Source organism: Talpa europaea (assembly GCF_964194135.1).
Source record: "Talpa europaea genome assembly, chromosome: X".
Classification (NCBI taxonomy): domain Eukaryota; kingdom Metazoa; phylum Chordata; class Mammalia; order Eulipotyphla; family Talpidae; genus Talpa; species Talpa europaea.
In genome coordinates this window covers 59,158,056-59,175,437 of record NC_140081.1, presented here as the reverse complement: position 1 = coordinate 59,175,437, position 17,382 = coordinate 59,158,056, and positions in this window count along the sequence as shown.

Sequence of the window (17,382 nt, the reverse complement as noted above, 5' to 3'; positions counted from 1 at the left end):
AATGGTTCCTGACAGTGTTTTAGGGAATAATTTAGATCTGATAAACACCAGAAAAAGCCTTCAGCTAGACAGCTACAAATATTCCCTGAGACTCAGACAGCATGAATAGACTAGCAAATGTGAATCACATTCATTCACTCATTTATTCAAAAATGCTTCTGGTTAACAATTTAATATGTCAAGCACTATATTAGGCATCAGCAGTATAGCACCAAACAGAGTCAGTCTCTGATCTCAACAAATAGCTTTTCAATTCTGTTAAAATCATTCACATTTTTCAGAAAACAGGAAAAAAATCTTTGTCACATTGTATTATGAGATAAACTATTCCTCCTTCCACTCCCCTTTAATAATACATTGAAGTCCTAATCCTCAATTCCTTAGAATGTGACTGGATTTAAAATTGGGTTTAAAGAAGTAACCAAGGTAAAATGAGGTAATATGGGTGGACTCCAATCTAAAATGACAGGTGTCTTTATAAGATTATGAAAAAAAGGTCAAGATAAAGACCTGTGTGTGCACAGAAAACATGTGAGGACACAGTGTGAGTAGATGGTGGCCATCTTCAAGTCAAGGAGAGAAGCATCACAAACTTGGGCCTCCTGGTGGCGCAAAGGGTTACAACGCAACCTATGAGGCTGTCCGCAGCCACTGCAGCACGAGTTCAAGCCCCTGGCCTGCCAGGGAGCAGCCCACATGGTGCAGTAGACCTCTCCAGTCTTGCCCGTTGCTCTCCACAGCAGTGTACTTCATTCGATCTGCCTGTTCTGTTCCCCACTCTGTCTCTGGTGAATCCTCTCCCCCGCCACACCTCTTACCTGTGCCCCAGCTCTTGTATGCATGAATAGATAAATCTTTTAAAAAAAAAACAAAAACTTGTTGGCACTTTGATGTTGCACATCTAGTCTACAGAGCTGTGAGAAAATAAATTTCTGTTGTTTAATTCATTGAGTTTGTGATATTTTGTTATAGTAGCCCTAGCAAATGGATGCATCAAGTAAGCAAATAATTTTTAGGTATGACAGCAAAAGCATGGTGCAAAAAAAAATTCATAAACTGAACTTAATCAAAATTTAAAACATTTGCTCTGTAAGACACTGTTAAGAGAAGGCACAGAGTGAGAAAAATATTTGCAAATTGTATTTCTGATAAGGTAATTATATGGAGAATATATAAATGCACAAGACTTAACAATAAGAAAACTAAAAATCTTATAAAGAAAGAGATTTGAACACTTAGGCAAAGAAGATATAGTGATAGCATAAAAGAATTGAAGATGCTTGACATAATTAACCATTATGAAAATACAAATTAAAACCATAATTTGATACATCTAAACACCTATTAGAATGGCTAATATTAAGAAAACCCACCATACCAAATGTTGGTGAGAATGTGGAGGAACTCATTTATTAATGGAGAGTGTACAAATCAGTGCAGCCACATTAAAAAAAAACTGGCACTTTTGTTATAAACATATACTCACCAAACTAGCGAGCAACCCCACTCCTGCGCTTCTGTCCAAGTGAAATGAAAAACTATAATCACATAAAAACCTGTGTGAGGATGTTGATAGCATCTTTATTCATAACTACCCATGCCTGGTAATAACCCAAATGTTCCCTCATTGGGGGAATGGATAAACAGACTGTGGTACATCCCGACAATAGAACTCTACTCAACAATAAAAAAGAATGAGCATCTGACACTGCAACAACATGGATGAGTCTTAATTAATATCCTGAGTGATAGACTTATACTCTGTGATTCCATTTACGTGATATTCTAGAAAAGGCGAAACTATAAGAACATGGGACAGATAATTGGTTTAGGGGATGAGGGTTTGACTACAAAGGTGACAAAAATATTTTTGGAGAGGAGAGAAGGCTTTGAAAGAACTGTTCTGTATCTTGTTAGTAGTGGTATTGGTTACTATCACTGCACGTTTGTCCAAACTAATAAAATAGTGACTGAAAAGAGTGAATTATACTGTATATAAACAGTATATAAAAAAAGATAAAATTGATGAACACAGATATCACACATGATCCAATGCTGAACTTCCTTCTGAAAAAGCCATTTACCTAGTTTTCAAAAAGTAGAGAGAGATAAGAGTAATGTGAACGTTACAATGGTGTGCATGAAAACAGTGTATTATTGCCAAAGAGTGAAGCAGAAGAAGTAGATAGCTTTACAAAGGGATTTTGACCTTGTACTATAGGGAATGGAAGCTCTTGAATAATTTTGAGAAAGAGAATGGTATGGTCAGCTTTACATTTTAAATAAACCATTCTGGCTATGATATAGACAAAGGATTTGACATGTAGGAAGATTGAAAGCAGGGAGATCGGTTAGAAGGTATTTATTTTAGTCCAAGTGAAATATAAAAACACCCTGAGCTCAAGCAGTTGTAATAGGAATATAGAGTCTGGGAAGAATTCTGAGCCCTGTGGAGGATAGGCACATAAGCTCGAAAGAGGAAGAGAAAGTAATGACCTTGGAAAAGGATCAGTTAGCTTTGCAGGTCTTTAGAGTATCTTCTCCTCACTATTTTGTTTAACTCATAAGGGGTAGAATCACTATTTCATGGCTCTAATTTTTATGACATTAACACATGTATCCCAGGAATATTTTTTATGACATGGTCTCACTTTTTTTCAGATGTTTCAGTGAAATCCATATGGCAGACAACTAACAGTGATTCAATGACCCATAGTTAGAATAATATCTCCCATTTTGCTGAGAGGTGGTCTCTGCTTACTCCTGATCTCCCAGCATAATTATTACAGTGTATTAATGACATCATCACTTTTCATTCTCAAAAGTGCTCTGATTTGGATGGTAAATTTTATGGTTACCCTAACTTACAGTAGCCTCCTCATTCAACAATTTTTTGGGATGGGTGTGGCAAAAAGCCAATATAAAGATGTCAATAATTTCATCTTTTGAATTGAAACCAAGAGAGATTTCTTTGTATCCAAAGACCGATAAGAAAAATAAAACAGAATTGAAATTTATATAAAATAAACATAAAAGGAAACATGTAATGACATATAAATATAGCCAATTAATGGACTTGATCCTCAAATAATTGAGTTCTTTCCAGTTACATTTTTTTCTTTTTCCCCCCTTTGCATTGAATTTTATGTAAAATTTGAAGCCTTACCATCCCCTAGTACTTATGCCCCAAGGCCTTGAAGGGAATTAGGAGGTTGTGACTGGTTGCTAGGTCCCTGACTGTTCTCCTTTCAAAGAGTCATCCCTCATTCTGTCCTCTATAATCTTGTGAGAAACCAAAGCAAGTTTGCTCAGTAGGGTTCCTTGTGAAATATGAAGAATTCTGCACTAAATCATCACCTCACTCATGTTAGGTCCACATAGGGCAGATAGAGGAGAAAGAAGCATAACAACTTTGTCTTGTGGCACACTGTTCTGTCACATCAAGATTGGTTTTTGATACATCCCAAACCCTGTTTTCACACTCTGACCATAATGTTAAAATATAATTCTGGCTGGTGTAAGCCAATATAAAGGTGATGGACAAACATAGGACTGAGCCAAAGAAGATCAGAAGAATAATAAAAGCAATATCTTATTATTTTTACCATGCTGTTTCCACGAAGAACTTGAGGCATAAAATAAGCAGTTGTCGTAATGGATTACAATCATTGTTAGCACTAATCAAAATAAGGAGTGGCCTTTATGTTTCCTTTCTTAACTTATTTTGTTTGATCTTTAGTTTTAAAATAAATTAAGAGTCCTGCAAACTCCTCTCAGGTTCAACAGCTTGAATAAGATACTAACTCAAAAGATTAATACTTGGCTCTTTTATCTCTGTAACAGTCTGATGCCTTCAAGCTTTCTAAAATGAAATTGAATTTGAATAAGGATAGCACTCCTGAGGTCTGTAAATTGTCAGTTCTCAAAAGGTCCCTTCTCTGTATTCCATATTCTCTTTCTAAAGTCTATATGACAGATAATTTAGACCCAATTCTAAGTATTAGATATAACGTACGTGTCAAAAATTTTCTTTTAAAAGAAATGATGTGCTCTTCAATTCTGTTAAATCTAAAAGATATCTACATAAACTTTATCCACAGATGTTTTGACATGGTCAGCATGAAGTTTTGCAAGGAGCTTAAAAAAAGGGGGGGGGGTTCTCTTCAGTTACCCTTACCTCCAGCAGAAGCCGAATAGGTACTAAATCAGTTACTACCACCGTTTGTTCCATTATTTATTATCTTCACTGCAATTTATCTATCTCTGTATCTGTTACCCCCCACTGGACTTCATGAATTACTTGAGGGTAATGGTTGTTCCCCATTCATCTTTATTTCCCTGGCACCTAGCATGAAAGGAATTCAGTAACTTGTTGAATAAATGAGTAGGGTCTCATTTTAATTTTGCTAGAGGTCATATATAAAAATCTTAACACTGTGCTTCTTACATAGTAAGTGTTCAATAAATATTAACTGCTTTTTTGCTAAAATGGGAAAATGGAGCTGTGCCGGAGCAGATTCCTACTGACTGTTAAATATTCAGGATTTTTTTTGCGAACCAGAGAGAAATAATCTGACTGTCATATAATCAGGAAGGTGTTTATTTGAGAATAGGAATTATGATTTTGGTGCATAATCAAGGAGGCGTTCCAAGGTGTGTACTAACATTGTCAGGAGCTATAGGGCCTCAACCCTAATGAGTGGGTCTCTTGCCCTCTCAGGAAAGAATTCACCCAAATCAATTGTAACACTTGCCAATTTCTAAGGTGTAAATATTTTCATTGTGGGTTATTTCTAACTACCAATAATTAAACAATCAATTTGCAAATATGGAATGTCATTTGAGTCAGATTCCATCTTGGCTCTAGCTGCCATGTTAAGACTCAGGTGAAAATTAAGCAGGCTGACTCAGCAATTTACTGACTGCATAAAGCAAGGCTTTATTAGATTCTTTGGGGTTGAGGCCAAGTAACAAGGGCATAAGGGAGTTTTAAAGCACCAGGCAATAACTTAGACCCAATTCTAAGTAATAGATGTAATGTGCATGTCAAAAATTTTCTTTTAAAAGAACTGATGTGCTCTTCAATTCTATTAAATCTAAAAGGTATTGACATAAATTTTATCCACAGATGTCTTGACATGGTCAGCATGAACTTTTGCAAGGAGGTAAAGAAAAGGGTTGTCTTCTGTTACCATTACCTACAGTAGAAGCAAGAATAGATCTGAATTTAAGTCATTGCTATGAAGCAAGTTTATCTCTCTGTCCATGATTGTTAGGCAAAAAGTCTCTAGACAGAAGGCTCAATGTAGGAGTATGCTGGGAGTTGTAGTCCTTGGCTCCTTATATCTATTTGGCATGGAGGTAAGGATAGAGTCTGCAAAACAGCAGTGGGTACAGTTAATTTAGGACATTGTTCCTCCAACAGGAAAAGGGTTATAGTCCACTAGCAACTGAATGAAACTCCAAATCCAACCTCCCATCACTGCTCACAATAACTTTCTCAGGGCCTCCCTGGTGGCTCAAGGGGTTAAGTCTCAGCACTATCAAGCTATCAGTCACCACTGCTCAGCATGAGTTCGATACTTGGCCAGGGAGCTAAACCACATGGCGCAGCAGACCTCTCCTGTCTTGCCCCTGCTCCCCTCAGCAGTGTATTTCAGTAGATCCACCTGTTTTGTTCCCCATTCTGTCTCTGGTGAATCCTCTCACACCCATGCACCTCTGGCACCCCAGTTCTTGTATGCATGCATGCATAAATAAATATCTTTTTTAAAAAAGTAAATAACTTTTACAGCCATTTATGACACAGAGTCTCCTCTTGGACTTAATTTTGACCAATAAGGAAGAATTGACTGATGATATAAAAAGTGGCAATTCAATAATATATAAAAGGAAAACAAAGAACAGACCCATAAATGGAGTCCTTCATGCCAGGGCCCCACCCAGACTTAATACCTAATCTGGAAGTTTCAACTTCTCCTAAAAAGGTTAATGTTAAATCTATCAGGAGTTTCTTTTTCGACATTTATGAGATGTCTGTAGAAGAAAATCCCTACCCTTGCCTTCCCCTGAGTAAAGATGATTTTAACTGAAATAATATTTTTTTTTTGCTAATGACCTTGTTCCACCCTCTTTTTGTCTATAAATAATCTCCATTTTGTGCAACCCCTTGCTGTATCTACATGAGATGCTGCTCAGATTCATGAATCATTTACTAAAGTCAATTAAATATTTAAATTTGTAAATTTTGTTTTTTTAACAATACAAACTATTATTGTTCCTCAAAAAAATGCTTCATAAGCTATGACATTGGCAATTTATTTTCTAACCATCAAAGTTCTCCTGGATGAAGTAGGTTGCCTTGAAAGACTGTGAGTTCTTTGTGTAAATTAGGAATGGTCACATGGAAGCTAGATGGAAATCTGCTAATATTATAGAACAAATTCTCACAAGGTGTTTGCTGATCCTCTAGCACCTTGCTTCTCAAAGTCTTATCTGCAGACTTCCCGCTCCAGATCTATTGAATTAGGAATTAATTTTAATTAGATGGCCAGGATGTTCATATGGAAATTCAGAAGGTTTTATTCTAGATCACCACTGAGGTCACAGCTAACTCTGGGTCTGTCCGTCTTTATCGTGACTTGAAGATAGACAAACCATGCTTACAAATAGTTAGGAAACAAAATTAGAATGCAACATCTCTACATTGATCTCCAGATACAAGTTCCAAAATAATCACCACAGAAGTAATGATATACAAAAAGCAGCAAGATAAAATTCAAAAGCAAATGTATGAATCTGTTTAGACAAATTCCTAAAACAAGGGAGTCAGGCAAATCCATGAGACAGAGGCCTGCAAAAGCATTCAGGTGACTGACGTACAGGCAATTCATCCCTTATCCTTCTGTCCCAGATTCTGAGCTCTTTTTAGTTGCTCTCATGGGTTTCTATTTCTTTGTGAGTTTTTTGAAGTCAATGCAGGAATATCCAATGACTCCCTAAACTACACTATTTGTTAGTAAGATGCTTAATTACAATATCTGCTTCTATTGCGTTCTCCCATCCTCTATTAGGTCTAGAACAGAGCTTTTTACTAAGTTGGTGACTGATTAACACGAATGACATATACTAATTATTAATAGCATTTAGATAGTACCATTGCTTCTATGCTTTTCCAGTGACTAGGAAATCTGCAAAACAAAAGAACAGAACAAATCCAATATCTATATTGACAAACAGTATGTATGATGTGAATTTTAGCAAATCAGTTAACAAATGATACTCTGCTATAATTTCTAAATGTCATGCAGCTAATATTTTAAATCTTCTTCCAATCATGCCAAAGGAAGACCAATTAGAGAAAGCAGCCCTGCCTACCCGTTACCAACACATATTCACAGAAGGAGGAAGAGCCTTATAGCACAGTGAACAGGCACCATTTTACTACCCTTCTTACATGAAGCTACTTTGGACTGAAATTCCCAACATGCCATTTTGAATGGAAAGGGTCCTGTAGATAGATATAGATACAGGTATAGATATAGATATTGATATAGATTTTTATGCAAACAAGAGCTGGGGTGCAGGCCAGAGGTGCCGGGTGTGAGAGGATTCACCAGAGACAGAGTGGGGAGCAGGACAGGTGGATCTACTGAAATACACTCCTGAGGGGAGCAGCGGGCCAGACAGGAGAGGTCTGCTGCACCATGTGTGTCACCTCCCTGGCCAGGGATTGAATTCGTTGCTGCAGCAGCTGAGGATATCTTCATAGTGCTGCGTCTTAACCCCTTGCACCACCTGGGAGGCCTTGTAGATATATAAATGGAGGTGGAATGAAGGTAGGAGGAGAGACGTGTGCAGGGGAGACATGTGGAATGGAAACGTGGAGGAGAAACACTTGGAGAAGTAAAATGCGGGTGAGAGATATGTGGTGAGACTGATGCTGGTCCTGTTACAGTGTAATTTCCATAGAAAGGGGAGGTTCCATGTTCACTGCCCCACCTATTTAAGGGTGGAGCTGAGTAGCAAGAGGGAGACTCAAAGAAGACTTGGAGAAGGCATGTGAAAAAGGCACAAACATGTGAAAAAGGCCAGCTTGCTTCACACCTGTGGACTTACACCAGGGACTTGGGGACATCGTAGGAAACCCATGAGGTCAAGACCTGTAGAGACACTTGGAAGAGACATGGGTGAGGGAATTGTGGAGAGGTTAGGAATGGCAGCTTTTAGCTTCATTTATACTTTGATTTTGGTTCATTCATCCCAGACTTGCCTGACCCTTTCTGCCCCTTTCCTATGGGTTCCCACCAGAAGGTGCCTTAGACTTATGGCAAGTTTTCAGGCCTCAGTGGCCTTGCTTTGAACCAATTTGGTGAAGCATTTACTCATGAAGGTATGGGTAACTTTGGGTGTTTTATTGGGAAACTATTATCCTTTCTTTCATTCTCTTTTCTCTTTCTATGTACACTAATCCTATTAAAGTTATTTCACACTGAGAGAATGCTTTGTCTTCATGTAGCAGATAGCAAAACCCATTTAGAGTGTGCAAGTTTGGGGATCCCGGAGTGCCCCTCAGTCTGTCTGCTAATAGTACTTGGCAGAGACAGTAGCAGCTGCTGGCTTGCTCTGATGGTGGATTATATGGGACACTGAGTTTTGGGTCTCCTGTCCCAGCATTCTCAGACCTGCCTAACCCCTTTCTTATGGTTTCTTGCCAGAAGGTAGCAGGCTTTCAGGCCCCATGTGCCAGCCTTTAGCCAAGCCTATTTGGCTTGATATTTTTCCATCAAGGGGATGAGTAATTTCTAGTGTTTTATTGGGAATCTATTATTTGAACTCTCTCTCTCTCTCTCCACACCAATTAAAGATCTTTCACACTAAGAGTCTGTTTTCATTGCCGTCATGTGCATGGATGGCTGGACCCTTTTATAATGTGTATCACTTAACAGTTTGGGGTCCCTAGCCACCTTTGGGTCATGCACTTACATGCCCTCTAAAGGGACCTGACTAATTCCCCCGAAATCGGTTTATTTCCAAGTCCAGTGTTCTCCTTCCCATGACACTACTTCCCATACTAACCTATTTAACCAATTTGAAGAGGATTAAGGGCTTGGTTGACACTTACAAATGAGTTTTATGTGGTGGAATGAAAAACATGTTCTGGCAGCTTTGAGCAGTAGCACAATGAGTTAGAATGTCAGATAAAGGAATGTGGAGATTGTGTCCTAGTTTGAATTCAAGCTGATATCAGAAAGGCCCTAAAGGTTCTGTTTTAATTTGCAAATTGAGATTTACCAGAAGCCAACCAACGACAAACAGTCCTCATCAATGCAGCATTTTTGCAAGTTTAATCCACAAGTTCACAGTTTCTTTGACCCTTGTGGTGCTTGAGATTGCTTTGCTTCTCCCAGAACACCATGCAATAAAAGGAAGCTGATCAATGAAGAGAGACTTATACTGCATGTGAAAAGATAGCTATGGGGAACTATAAAACTATTTTATTTCATGGTTGAATGTATCTAATATTTTCACCATATTTTAAATTCAGAATTTTTACCCTACTTAAAACAAAACAAGGAGGGGGAAATTTTCTTTAACTTCTGAATTTTGTTAGAAACACTGGCTTTGGCTTTTCTCCTGAAGAAATTTAGGAGTAAATTTATTTGTTTGAGAAGACAGACAGTGCAGAGTTGGATAATCCAGCTGTTACAATTTTGAAGTAAGCATAAATTTGATTTAGAAGCATTCACCTTGCTATGTGTCTGCTAGTGAACGATAATAGTGAAATCCTCAGCAGAGCCACCAATTGCAGTAATCTTAATGAACTGGAGCCTGAAAACCATCAAGAAATAGCCATACAACATCTGCAATACGGAGATCAAACAAGGGAGAAAACAATGATAAACAGAGAAAATGTTAATATTCAGTTTATTATTTTCAAGATATGCATCAAATACCCTGTAGCTTCTCTCCTTAAACTTACAAATGAATATGAGCTACTACTTCCCCTTTCACTGAAAATGGATATTGAAGAGAAGCTTCAATCTCATTGACTAATTTAGCTGTTCCTTTAAATTGAATTTTTAAACATATGGGCACACAAACCAATCTATATGCAGAACAATTCTTTGAACAGCATGCGAGCAGTTTGGGATTACATGCTAGGTATCACACAAGTGAGTTTTCACAGTACAAAAGAATGAATTTCTTATTGTGACACTTGAGATAACAATACTAAAGAATCTCAATTCAACTTTAAATTACTCCCTCCAACTGCTATAGCTTTCTTACTAGGAATGTAACACCTTCCTTAGTTTCTGGTTTCTTCCACCAAATAATAATTGTTCATCCGTACTAAAGAATGGTCCATCCATCCTTTCATTCATTCAAAAAATTTTATTGAGCAATTCTGTGTTTACTACATTCTTAAGCTGATAATAGATAAATTGGGCATAAATCCTCTAAAAATTATATATATTTTTAAAGATTTATTTATACAAGAACTGGGGTACAGTCAGAGGCACAGGAGGGTGAGAGAAGCGAGGCAGGAGAGGTCTGCCGCACCATATGGGTTTCTCCCTGGCCAGCTGGGAATCAAACCTGCGCTGCAGTGGCTGCAGACAGCTTCACAGTGCTGCGCTCAACCTGTTGCGCCACCAGGGAGGCCCTAAAAATTATATTCTTAATGAATAGAACCGATATATAGAAACTATTTGTGCCCAAAAAAGAGAACATGGGTAACATTCCAAATTTGAGATATTTCTTGAAACTCAACAGATCCCCTTTTTATCTGTATAAGATAGTAATGATGTGATTTATTTATTTATTTATGTGTCCCTGAGAAACATCTCTGATCCATCATCTTTCTAAGAAGACAATGATTACTAATTCAGGGCCTGCTATTGTAATAGGGCACTGACCATCAAGATGGAACAGGCAGTAATGTGGAAGTGATCTTGTAGTGGACAGAAAGAGGGGTACCCCAAGACCCCCAAACTTTGCACTCTCTAAATGGATTCTGCCACTTCATAAAAATAAAACATACTCTCAGGGTGTAAGACCTTCAGTTACAATTAGCGTGCAATCAAGAGAAGAGAAAGAAGATAGTTAAAATAGTTTCCCCGTGAAACACCCAGAGTTACCCATCCCCTGTGGGTAAATGCCCAGCCAAGCAGCATTGGCCCAAAGCAGGGCCACTGAGGCCTGAAAGTTTGCCACAAGTCTAAGGCATCTTCTGGTGGGGAACCACAGGAAAGGGGCAAAATCTGGGATGAAAGGAACAAAATCAATGTACAGGTCAAGATAAAGGCTGCCATTGTCAACCTCCCCAGAGGCCTCTCACCCATGTCTCTTCCAAGTGTGTCCTTCTGTTAGGGGGAAGTGATGTCCTGAGTTAATCCCATACAGGCTTTGTGGACTCCACCCCCACTCCAGACTAAAGCCATCAAGACTCTGGGAAAGACAAATCCCATCACCACCAAGGGAGGGTGGCTGGGACCTGAGGGTGGAGTTGGGCAGCCAGGTTGGATATAAAAACCAAACACGTGGGCCTTGCTCGCTCTCTGGCTCGTGATCGCTCGCCTCCCGGCTTCGCCGCTCCTGGCTGGCGGCCAGCTCTCAGAGCGCCATTTTGGGATTCCTGATCGGCGGATCGGGTAGGACTCATTTAAAACTTTGTCTCCCGCTTTTCTCCCAGAGCTGTACATTTCCTCATTTCCCCTTCCCTTGTAAATAAACCTTTTATTAACCTTTCACGTGTGCCTGCAGTAGAGCATTGATAAGTCCTTTTAAGCGCGGGGTGAGGACCCACAGTCAGGCACCCCGTTTTGTATCGGGGTTGCTCTACAACACTTCCATGTTCCCTAAGTCCAAGACTGAGAAGAAACTGTGATTTCTTCTTCACATGTCTCTCTGCTCCATGTGCCTCTTCCAATTCTCTCTTAGCTCTCCCTTCTTCCTCCCCACCACTCAGCTCCACCCTTCATTGGGTGGGGCAGGAAACAGAACCTCCCCTTTTTAGATTAGACTTTTACCGTCTGATGGAACCTGTTAACAATTGTAGAGGAGGAAGAAATCTCCTTCTACCTTTCTAGATTCTTTGGTCTATTAATTAAATTGGCATAAAACAGATTAAAAGAAAAACAAACTTAATTTCATATAGCCTCAAAGATATGAGTCCTAAGGGCAAGTTGGACAGAAGCAGGCTTATATGCCTTCCGGAGCTAAGGGTTTAAGGGCTTCAAGAGGGAAGAAGGCAACCCACAGGACAATAAGAAGTGCAGAAACTTGGTAATTAGATTTTGCCCTAGCAACAGATAGGTCCTTTTGATAAAAAGTTATCTGTGGCAATCACTCTCCTTCCAACCTAAGCCCCCTATCTAAACTCCTTAGATAATTAAGGGAGAGGTAAAAGTTTGCTTGAATCTGCTGGGTCTTGATTGCCTTCAGCTTAAAATAATCCACATACCAAGCTGTCATATTTTGAGGGGAATTTCTTTTGAACCTGTAGGGTAAGGAAAAAGTATCAGGCTTTTCTGCCCTCCCACAGGGCAGAACCCTGTGGTCCCCAATGCATGCCTGATGGTGGGTACACCTGGGCTGAGAAGCTGAGAGAGGAGAAGCAGAGAAGCAGAGAGAACCCGAGAGAATGCCAGAAAGCCCAGATAGAGTGAAGACTTGCTGGGGGCTGGGAGGCCTGCCAGCCTTCTGGCCCCCCACCACCCCTGCCTGCTGTGTACCTGGTAAATCCCAATAAAAACCTGAAAAGCCACTGAGAGCTCCAGGACTCCTCCTTTACCAGGTCTGCTGGGTCAGAAAACCTGCTCTGTGCCCATTCCTGCCCCTAAAGAACCCCTTCACAATGATGTGTGAGGATGGAAAAAGCAACCTCGAGGGCCTCCCCTGGTGGCACAGGTGGTTGAGTGCAGTGCTATAAAGCTGTCCGCAGCCTCTGCAGCTCGGATTCGATCCCGGATAGGCACAGCAGACCTCTCCTGTCTCGCCCCTGCTCCCCTCAGCAGTGTATTTCAGTCAGTCTGCCTGTTCTGTTCCCTGCTCTGTCTCTGGTGAATCCTCTCACCCTCCCGCATATCTGGCCTGTACCCCAGTTTCTGTATAAATAAATAACTCTTTTTAAAAAAGCAACCTCGAGATATCTATTGACATATTTACTGGTATATGACTGTTTTGGCTGCTGATTCTACAGTTACCGGTTCAGTTCAGTTACCTATGGTTTTACTGAAAATTGGAGCCAATGAGGGGACTAGAAGACAAGAAGAGAAAAACATCTTAAGTATTAAGGTATTTTAGGGTCTAAACAGGTTTGATGTACAACAAGTAAGCACCGGTTAAGCATGTTATGATTGCTCACTATTTTTATATCACCTCGGAGTTGGGTACCAAATTTACTATATACAGGGTACAAAAATTGAAAGAAAACGTGGCATATATAGACAATGGAATACTATTTAGCATCTAAAAAGAAGGAATTCCTTTTTTAATTAATTTTTTGAAGAAGGAAATTCTACCATATAACAACACAGTAGAACCTGGATGACACTATGCTAAGTGAAATAGCAGGTGCAGAAAGATAAATATTCCATAATTCTACTTCTATTGTTAGGGGGAATGGATGTCCCGGGGCTGCCCTCTGTAACACTATGAATTATCTGAAATAGTCAAGTTCATAGAAACAAAGAGTAGAATGGTAGTTGCCAGGGGCTGAGGGGTAGGGAAAATTTGATAATCTGTTCAAAATGTATAAATTTTCAATTATAGAAGATGAATAATTCTAGAGATCTACTGTAGAATATCATGAATATAATTAACAATATACATACACTTAAAATTTTATTGAGTGTAGATATGCTGTATTCTTACCAGAATTTTTTCTTTTTTTACATTTTAAAAGGACAGTTTTATTAGGAAAAGGAAAAGGAAAAGGAGACAATACTTTCACAGACACAGGTGGGCAGAAAGAGCTGCTACTGCTGCTCTGCAAAGGGAAAAGGTTTGTGAAAAGAAAACCTGCATAGTCGCAGGTGGGCAGGAGAGCTAGTTTACAAGAATTAAAAAAAAAAAAAAGAAAAAGAAAAAATTTGAAGAACACCAAAAAATTAAAATTTGAGTTAGAAACAATGTCACCTTGAGACCCAATCAGGGAGGAGATACTTCCCGAGTTGAGTCTAAAAGTAGATAGGCTGGCAAAGTTGCTGGGGGTGTTTCAAGCGGAGAGGAAGCACTGAAAAGAAACTTCATGATGAGTGTTGGAGAAAATGTAGGATGAAGATGAAAGGTAAAAGATGGGGCCAGAGATGTATACAGGGCCCAATTATAGCTGGCTTGTAAAAGAATTTGGACTTTATTCTAAAAATATGGGGAACCATATAAAGGCTTAAGCAAAGCAAGTGTAGGGTGGTATTGGTCATGCAATAAAGTTTGCATTTGAAAAGGAACCTCGGGTTGCAGTGAGAAGAATGAATGAATTGGATTGGGCAAAGGCAGGGAGTGAAGATAATTTTGCATACCTGATTACCAGCACCAATCCACCTCTAACATGACAGTTGATCTGTATCTTCTAATATCTTTTGTAATAATCTGGTGATCTGGTACATAATCTGGTTTCCCTAGATCTGTGAGTGGCTGTAGGGTAAATGGAGGTGATCAGATTTTTTCTGCCCTCCCGCCTTTAGCATCTATGATCAACACCTGTGGGCTTACAAGTGTGCCTGATGAAGGCACCTGGAGTGTGGTGTGGGCATATATAAGGGGGCGCACCTGAGCCAGCGACTGAGCCTATAAGGGCAGCAGCAGAGCATGGAAAGTGGTAGAGACCAGCGGAGAGAACAGAAGAGAACACGAGAGAGCCCAGAGAGTGAAGATTCGCTGGGGGCTGGGCAAATCCTCCCAGCCCCCGGGCCCCCTGCCTGCTCTGCACCTGGTTGCCTCCCTACAAATGGTGTAGAAAGATCGTTAAAAGCCTGAAAAAGCCACTGAGGGCTCCAGGACTCTCCTTTACCCATCTGCCAGGATCATAGCCTGCTCTGTACCTTACTGGTGCTTCACTGGCTCTAGGAAATTAATCAAACCCAAAAAAGTATTTGTGGGAACCTCTAATTCATAGCCAGTGTAGGGTAAAGGATTGTCAGGTTTTTCTGCCCTCCCACCATTAGGATTGATGATGGATCCCTGGGGTCCTGAATGCATGCCTGATGATGGGCACCTGGAGTAGGGTGTGGGCATACGTGGATGGGTACACCTGGGCTGAGACTGGGCCTATAAGGGGGGGGCGTCACAGGACGCCAGATGAATGGAATCACGAGAAGGAGAACAAGTGAGATGAGAGCAGCACCAGCAGAGAAGCAGAGACCAAAAGAGAACATCGGAGAGCCCAGGAAGAGTGAAGATTCACAGGGGGCTGGGAGGCCTACCTGCCTCCCGGCCCCCCCGGCACCCCTGCCTGCCGTGTACCTGGTAATCTCAATAAAAGCCTGAAAAAGCCACTGAAGGCTCTAGGACTCTCTCCTTTACTGGTCTGCTCCAATCATAGAGATCCTGACGTTACAGCCAGTCAGCCAGAAACACAGGTAGCAACCTGGACTTGAGATTGGCATCTGAAATAGGAGGCAGTCTTGTAGGACTGAGTCCTGAACATGTAGAATCTGATGTTATCACCTAGCAGGTAGTGTTAGAATTGAGTTGAGTTGTAACCCAGCTGGTGTCAGAATTGTTTGGTATAAGGAAAAAGCCCATCCATCAGAATTGGGTGCAAAATTGTAGTTTAACGAAAATGTTTACAAAGTAGCCATGGAAGCTAAATGCAGAGTTAGGGGTAGAGGCAAACAAGACAAGAAATTCACAATTCTGATTGTTTATAAGAATCATCTGTGCATGTTTTAGAAGTTACAGAAACCAGGGCCCACATCCTGAGTGATTCTGATATAGTAGGTGAAACAGGCATAAGCACTTCAAAAAAATTATTTTAAATGTGCTGAGGAAAGCCAAGTTGGGAACAACTGAGCTGGAGCTGGATGGATTATACATACAAACCTTGAATCTCAGATGGCAGCAGACTTGGTAAGAATAGAAAGCAAGGTCTTCACTGAATGTGAGGTAGTGAGGCAACCGTCAGCATGTAAGGGACAGGAAGAGGACCTAGCACAAACATTTTAAAGGAGCAAAATTTTGTCTTCCAATGTGGACATTTCTGAATCTTTATAATAGTATGTTATCTTTAACAATTGATTTATAAAATATAAAAATTTTTTAAACAAAACATTTTCATTTTTTTTAAAAAGGCATGTATTATTTATTTGTTTGTTTGTTTATACATGCACTGGGTTCAGTCAGAAGCGCGGGAGGGTGAGAGAATTCACCAGAGCCAGAGCGGGGAGCAGAGCAGGCAGAAGGACCGAAGTACACTGCTGAGGGGAGCAGCGGGCGGCAGGAGAGGTCTGCGCGCCATGCGGGACCCTCCTCTGGTGGCCGGGGAGCAGCCAGGGATCGAACCGGCCCTGCAGAGGCTGCGGGCAGCTTCGCAACCCAGCGCTCAACCGCTGCGCCACCGGGGAGGCCCTCATTTTTATTTTTTTTCCTTCACCAATGCACCCACGCACTATTACCACAGTGTCCTGTGCTCCTCCCTCCCTCCCTCTGATCCCTCTCCCTCCTCCTCCCCTGCAGGATGTCTCTGGTTTATAATTATCTGTTTGTTTTTGTTTTGTTGTGTTTTGTATTACATTTTTCCCCTGATGTCTTATTTGGTTTGCCTATAATCCCGCTATAAGTGAAAGCATCCAATATTTTTCTTTTTCCTTCTGACTTATTTCACTGAGCATAATTCCTTCCAGCTCCATCCACGTTGCTGCAAATGGCATGAGTTTATCTTTCTTGATTGCTGAATAATATTCCATTGTGTATATATGCAACATCTTCTTGATCCAGTCGTCTATATTTGGGCATTTGGGTTGTCTCCAGGTTTTACCTATTGTAAATAGTGCTGCAATAAACATAGGGGTACAGGTGTTCTTTTGAATCAATGTTTTTGTGTCCTTTGGGTAGATTCCTAGGAGTGGAATTGCCGGGTCATAAGGTAGCTCCATTTTTAGTAGACTGAGGAATCTCCAGACAGCTTTCAACAGTGTTTGGACCAGTTTGCTCTCCCACCAGCAATGTAGGAGAGTTCCTTTTTCACCACATCCTTGCCAACATTTGTTGTTGCTGGTTTTTTTGATATGTGCCATTCTTACTGGTGTAAGGTGTGATTTGCATTTCCCTTATTATAAAGGAGAAAAATTTTAAATTTTAATTGGAGAATGAAGGCTGTAATTTTAGAGAGCGAATGATGAAGGTGTAAACCTCATCACTTCTTTTAAGTCAGTTCAC